Source organism: Gossypium hirsutum, chromosome D12 (assembly GCF_007990345.1).
Source record: "Gossypium hirsutum isolate 1008001.06 chromosome D12, Gossypium_hirsutum_v2.1, whole genome shotgun sequence".
Taxonomy (NCBI): Eukaryota; Viridiplantae; Streptophyta; class Magnoliopsida; order Malvales; family Malvaceae; genus Gossypium; species Gossypium hirsutum.
Window position 1 is genome coordinate 21688434 of NC_053448.1, and position 7500 is coordinate 21695933.

A 7500-nucleotide genomic window follows, 5' to 3' on the forward strand; every position below is an offset into this window, starting at 1 on the left:
CACATCCGAGCCACCAAGGTACCGATGGTGCCCGATGCTCTCGCACGATGAAGGGCCTATTTTGCCTACGGTGCTCGAGGCTCCTGCACATCCGAGCACTGAGGTGCCGATGGTGCCTGAGGCTCTCGGACGACGAAGGGACTATTCTGTCGATGGTGCCCGAGGCTCCCGCTGTGACAGCCCAAAATTGACCCTAGTCGGGAAGTGGTTTCGGGACCGCTAAACCGAGTCACTGAAATGTTTGAATGTTATATTTATTGTCTAGAATATGTAATTATGAATGTGTGAAAATTTCAAGCTTCGATTTAGTTGATTGCATGTGAATTTAGTCAATAGGACTTATGTGCGACATTTTTGAAATGTGATAGGTCGAAGCATAAGGACCTATTAGAGCATGAAATAAAAAGGGGGGACTTGCATGTCAAATTCCCCCCTAACTAGTAGTGGTCGGCCATGACAAGCATGGTAGACCAAGTGTGATGGGCAAGACATGTCATAGACATGTTGTGTTGGTGCATCATGGGTGGAAAAAAATAAAATAAGGAGCATGAGCATAAAATAATGAAAGGGAATATGATGAAAACAAAAAAAAAAAGTGTGTAGTTGTTTCCCCCCCCATTTTTGTGAGTTAAAGAAAAGAAAAGAGAAAATTTTGTTCATCCTTTTTCATCTTCATTTGGCCGAAAATTCAAAGGAAGGAGGAAGGAGTTCTTGCTTCATGTTTGGTTTGGAAGAGGATTAGGAGGAGGTTTGGCCATACTTGTATCTAGATCAAGGTATGTTCGAGGTTGTGCCATGAGATTCATGCATGTTTCTAGTTGCTAGCTTGAGTTCTAATTATCCCATGGTTCAAATCTTTGCTATGTCATGGGGATGATATTCGGCCTAGGTAGATTTTGTGTTAATGCCATTGCATGCTAAATATGAAGCTTGTTAATGATGCATGTGATGGTGGATTGATGATTCTTGAATCTTCTTTTTAGCATTTTTGAGTGAGCACATATGTGCATTGGTTGCTAGATGGAGAAGAATCGGCTAGCAAGTTGTGTGCTAAGGCCAAATATAATTTTTGTATATTAATGAGTAATGCATGTGTTAAATTGATGGAAAGGGAGAGGATGCTTTACTAGTGTATATATGTGTGTATTAGCCAAGTTTTGAACTTGAAACAAAAGGGTGTTTAGTCAATACAAGTGACCATACTTGTAGAATGTATTAAGTGTTGAAATCGGCTCCAACATAGACATGCATATTCGGCCATAGGAAGGAGATTGGTGTTGCATGTATTCAGTTAGAGGCAAGCATATTGATGCTTTTGTCTTGGCTTAGAAAATTCGGCCAAGGGGGAAAAATTAGCTAAAATGTTGAGTTTGATTCATGATTCCGTACATATGTGACTTTAATGTCTAATGTATAAAAATGGGCTAAGTGCCTTGTGTTCCTCTTTCCGATGCTCAAATGATTAAATCAATTTATTTGTTTAATTAAGCTCAAGAGCAAAGGGGAACTAAATCCGATAAAGGGAATGAAAAAGTGGTCGAATAGCTATCGGAATCGTTCGACAACACCCGAGGTAAGTTCTTGAGTAAAAGAGCTTAAATTATGATTTGATTAGATCATGTTTTAAGCAAATTAAAATCATGCTCTTTGTGTGGCTATTGAGCCGAAATTGCAAGAATGATAAATGTCTTGTGTTTGAGTTTTGCTAACGAAAACGAAATACGAATGTGCCATGATTTATTGTTAAATGTGCATGGTTATTTGAATGATGTCCGGGCTAAGTCCCGAAGGCTTTGTGCTAAGTGACCATATCCGGACTAAGATCCGAAGGCATTTGTGCGAGATACTAATTCCGGGCTAAGCCCGAAGGCATTTGTGCGAGTTACTAAATCCGGGTTAAGTCCCGAAGGCAATTGTGCGAGTTACTATAACCGGGCTATGTCCCGAAGGCATTTGAACGAGTAGCTATATCCGGTTAAATTCCGAAGGTACGTGATTTGGGAATGAATGGTCTTGCTGTAAAAATTTCAGTAAATACTCTAGAAACATCCCAACATTGAGGTATGTTTCGTATGTGCTTGAATTTAGTTGAGCCCTTACAAATAAGTATTCGCTCAGTTGATAAACGAGCTACCGGCCTTTGGCTAAGTTGATCTTTTGTGTATGTACATAAGGGTTGGTAATGTGAAGCAAGTATGATATCGAAAATTTGTGCATATGAAATTATTCGTTTAGCTATATGAATGCTATACTTTTGCTGTGCTGGAATTCCTTGCTCAAAACTTACTAAGCATAAATTGCTTACTCCGTTTCTCTGATCCTCTATTTTATAGATTTTGGTTCTCCAGCTATCGGACTCGGGATTTTGAAGTCGAAGTCGCCCACACTATCAAAGCCCCCCTTTTGGTACAATTTTGGTTGAACTTCGAAATGGCATGTATAGGACTACCCGTTTGTTGTGGGTCATGGACCCTTTGGACTTGTATAATTTTGGATAGCCATGCGAAAATGGCTTATATATGTTTGAGTGTAATGTTATAATCATTTGGTATGGATATGGTTATTGAGAGGTGTGGATAGGCTTGACAAGGATTGGCCATGGGAATGGTTAATCACTATCATAAATTGTGCTACTTATGCAAAAAGGGCTAGTTGAATCATGGAAACTATGAAATAGGTAAAGTCTACCTTAAAGGCAGATGCTGACAGCAGCAGTGATGTAGATTTGGAAATTCACTAAAAATAGTAGGAATGGAATTAAATAGTGAATAAATTATGTAAACGAACCTTGATGAATCTATTTTCATAGGAAAGTAACGAAACAATCATACGGACAGTATGTTAAGAGATATTCAGGTTCTTGTGAGACAGGGCCAGAACGGTTTCTGGATTTCCTGTTCCGACTTTGGAAATTCATTATAAATTAACCAGAGACAATTAGGAGTCAAGCCATATATGTATAGATTCCTCTCTGAGTTTAGTTTCTATAGAAACAAACGGCATCAGTATTGAAGCTCTGTACAGGGAGATATCCAAGTCGTAATGCGCAAAGGTCAGGGTAGTTGATCCCTGTAACATGGGAGACTTTGACTAATAAACTGTACTAATTGGCCCAACCAAAAATTATAGAAAAGATACATAGATGGGTATATGAGTCTAGTTTCAGGGAAAATTTACGGAACTGGATTCCGAGTTTCTGAACTCAAGATATGATTTTTAAAGCGACTATTACGCAGATTGGCAGTGTCTGGAAAATTTTTAAAGTCTGTTAACACCTCGTGTTCGACTCCGGTGACGGTCTCGGGTTCGGGGTGTTACACCCGCACATCAGAGCACCGAGGTACCGATGGTGCCCAAGGCTCCCGCGAGACCAAGGGCTTAGTTTGCCGATGGTGTCTAAGCCTCTCGCACATCCGAGGCCCTAGGTGCCGATGGTGCCCAAGGCTCTCGCACGACCAAGGGCCTAGGTTGCCGACGGTGTCTGAGGTTACCGCACATCCAAGCACCAAGGTGTCGATGGTACTTGAGGCTCCCGCACGACCAAAGGCCTAGGATGCTGACATTGTCCGAGGCTCCCGCACATCATAGCACCAAGGTTCCGTTGTTGCCTAGGCTCCCGCACGACCAAGGGCCCTGTTTGCCAATGGTGTCTGACGCTCCCGCTCATCCAAGTGCCCAGGTGCCGATACTGCCCGAGGCTCTCACATCACCATGGGCCTAGGTTACCAATGGTGCCCGAGGCTCCCGAACGACCAAAGGCCTAGTTTGCCTATGGTGTCCGAGGCTCCTGCACATCCAAGCACCGAGGTCCCGATGGTGGCCGAGGCTCTCGCACGACCAAGGGCCTATTTGGCCGATGGTGCCCGAGGCTCCCGCACATCCAATCACCGAGGTGCTGATGGTGCCCGACGCTCCCGCATGACCAAAGACCTGGTTTGCCGATGCTATCCAAGGCTCCCGCGCATCTGAGCGCCTAGGTGCCGATGGTACCCGAGGCTCTCGTACGGCCAAGGGCCTAGGTTGGCAATGGCGTTCGAGGCTCCTGCACATCCAAGCACCAAGGTGTCGATGGTGCTCGAGGCTCCCACAAGACCAAGGGCCTAGTTTGCCGATGGTGTTCGACGCTCCCGCACATCCGAGCGCCCAAGTGCCAATGGTGCCCGAGGCTCCCGGATGACCACGGGCCTAGTTTGCTGATAGTGTCCAAGGCTCTCGTACATTCGAGCGCCTAGGTGCCGATGGTGCCCGAGGCTCTCGCACGACCAAAGGCCTAGGTTGCTGATGGTGTCCGAAGCTCCCGCGCATCTGAGCGCCCAGGTGCCGATGGTGCTTGAGGCTCTCGCAAGACCAACGGCCTAGGTTGTCGATGGTGCCCGAGGCTCCCGCGCGACCAAGGGTCGAGTTTGCCGATGGTGTTCGAGGTTCCCTCACATCTGAGCACCTAGGTGCCGATGGTGCCTGAGGCTCTCGCATGACCAAGGGCCTAGGTTGCCGATGGTGTCCGAGGCTCCCGCACATCCTAGCACCAAGGTGCCAATGGTACCCGAGGCTCCAGCACGACCAAGGGCCTATGCTGGCGGAATGATTCACCGGAGCACCACTGGGACAGTTTGTCGGAGCACTGCCGGGAACCTGACTGGCGGTGGGGGGCACCGACGTCCGGGCATGCGGTGGACGTGGGCAGTGCCCTGGACAACCACTGGTCGCTTAATATCACCTCCCCCCTAAAGAGCTAAAAAAATGACATTCTTTTTTTTGAATCAAAAACGACCACAAGGGTCAACACATTTTATTACTAAACATCACAAATCATAGCATTGTGGATTTCCGGTGGATAATCCATATCGAACACATATTTTTCCCTTCCCTACACATTTTTTTACATATTAAATGAGCTACAATGTTACATGACCGATCGGTCCACATTAAATTGGTCGATTTGAAAAGATTAAAGGCTGTTGTACATTCATTTATCCGTGCGCCTATCATGGTGACGTCATGGGCAAGATTGTTGAATTTGTTGACCAGCCCCACGTGATTTGTCTCGAAAAGGACATGATCTTTTATATTTAAACTGTACACCACCTTTATACTTTCTTCAAGTGCCATACACTCGGCCTCTTCCACTGACAGCCTGCCTTCTTTGTATCCCCCACCACCTCCTAGAACAAAACCTTCTTCATCTCTTATAACCGTCCCATAATCGGATCTATTTTCACCCACAGTAGCATCAAAGTTTACTTTAATGAAATCCTTTGGGGGTTTTTTTTCCATTTTTCTCCACTGTGTTCTGCGATAGTAATGGTTCTTTCAGCATGTTGCATATTCGAAATTCCCTTTGTAGGTTACTGGCTCTTTACCAAATCTGTTTAGGCTCCTCTTCTTTCTCCCTGAAAATGTAGTTATTCCTGTTGTTCCAGCAGTTCCATAAAATTGTCATCAGATCAGCCATAACTCTCTTATCCAAGACACGCATCAGCTCTTCCAACCAGTCAATACACCGATCATAGTTCTTAGATATAAAATTACTGGACCATCCACCTATCGAAAGCGCCACTCTTGAGGTTGGGCAATCTTTTAATGCATGTAACAGCGTTTCGATTTCAGCTCCACATCTTGGGCATCCCTTGTCGAATCCTTGTCTAATAGTGGCGATCTTACAATTCATCGGGAGGATTTCATACCCCACCCTCCACATAAAAACACGGATCTTCATTAATGTGTCGAGCTTCCATATGGCTTTCTCAAAAAACCTATGAGGGCCATATCCTATTTCCTTCAGCAGCAACCAGGAATAGGCAGACTTTGAAGTAAAATATCCATGAGGGTTATGAAACCATATCATTCTATCAACTTGTCCCATGTCTCCAACGGGAATGTTACAGATTTTGTCACCTTAGTCACGTCCGTAAACTTGCTTTACTCTGTTAGTGTCCCAGCTTCTGCTATCCACATGCCATAGATCTTTTACCCTCTTTTCATTTTGGTTTAAGATGTTACTTTTAATGACGTCCCTATTTAGTCCTTCCATACCCCATTCATTCATGTATCTGAAACGGGGACACTTTTTTTACCCGACGCTCCCCTACCAATAGGGGCCTAACTTTTGCTTTGGTGCTCGAGGCTCCTGCACATCCAAGCACCAAGGTTGCCGATGGTGTCAAAGGCTCCCGCATATTCGATCCACCAAGGTGCCGATGGTGCTCGAGGCTCTCACACATACAAGTACAAAGGTACTGATTGTGCTCGAGCCTCTCGCACATTCAAGCACCAAGGTTACCGTTGGTGGCCGAGGCTCCAGCACATCCGAGCACCAAGGTGCCGATGGTGCTGGAGGCTCCCCCTCATCTGAGGCACCAAGGTGCCGATGGTGTTCGAGGCTCCCGCACATCCGAGCCACCAAGGTGCTGGAGGCTCTTGTTGCAAAAGGAGAGGGACCAGGACGATTCATTCATTGTTCGGTATCCGAATTCAACCCTTGGAATGGGGAGGGATTGGGATGATTCATTCATTGTTGGGTACTAAACATGTAACGATATTCAAATTCTACCTTTGGTACTGGGGAGGAAATCGTTTTTATATATTCTGAGATGCCTCACCGGGATGGATCATTGGAGCATCGCCTGGAAGCTAACCGGTGGGGGGGCACCGACGTCTGGGCATGTGATGGGCGTGGGCAGTGCCCTGGATAACCCCTGCTCGCTCAATGTCACTTCCTCCCTAAAGAGCTAAAAAAACTTGGTCAATGCGCTACCAGGTGACATACATGTGTCTAAAACAGGGACACTTTCTTTTTGGGTTCCATATGTCTGAAACAGAGACACTTTTTTTAGGCCAATGCTTTCGCACCAACTGGGCCCAAAGTTGCTGATAGTGCTCGAGGCTTCAGCACATCTGAGCCACCAAGGTACCGGTGGTGCTCGAGGCCCCCGTACATCCGAGCCACCAAGGTGCTGACAGTGCGGAGCTCCCCCACATGTCTGAAACGCGGAAAGTTATTTTTGGTGACTTGGTATTTTTAACTGAAAATTTTACTGTTGGCCCAAAACAAATACAAGAAGTAGAATGCTGGGTCCATGAAATATGGCATGATGGCACGGCGGAGAAGAAAATTGAACAAGTGCCCGAAGTCACCAGCAAAGGCCCCTATTGTGCTATGTTTCCAGAAGGGGGCGGCACGGCCAGCTGTTTAACTAACTCCTTACACCAAGTCCCCCACTTGGGAACCCCAGGGTCGAGGCGTGCAAAAGAACAAGGGGGATCGGATCAGCGATAGGGGAGGGACGAATCGAAGCGACAAAGGGTTGAATCTCAATGGATCGTGGGAGCAAGGCCACTCTGCCACAAACAATACCCCGTCATATATTTAAGTCGTCTGCAAAGGATTCTACCCGCCGTTCGATGGGAATAACGCTCCAAGGAGGTACCGGTGACTTGTCTGCCACAGCCGCTGCACCTACGACATGTGCCCTTGGGGGCCAGAGGCCCCTACTGCAGGTT

The 7500-nt window shown here is 46.2% G+C and overlaps 1 pseudogene; it reads right to left on the minus strand.

Moving 5' to 3' along the window:
* Window positions 1-7283: 7283 nt before the first annotated feature.
* LOC121224871 (uncharacterized) overlaps window positions 7284-7500 on the minus strand; it is a 2899-nt pseudogene continuing 2682 nt past the window's right edge.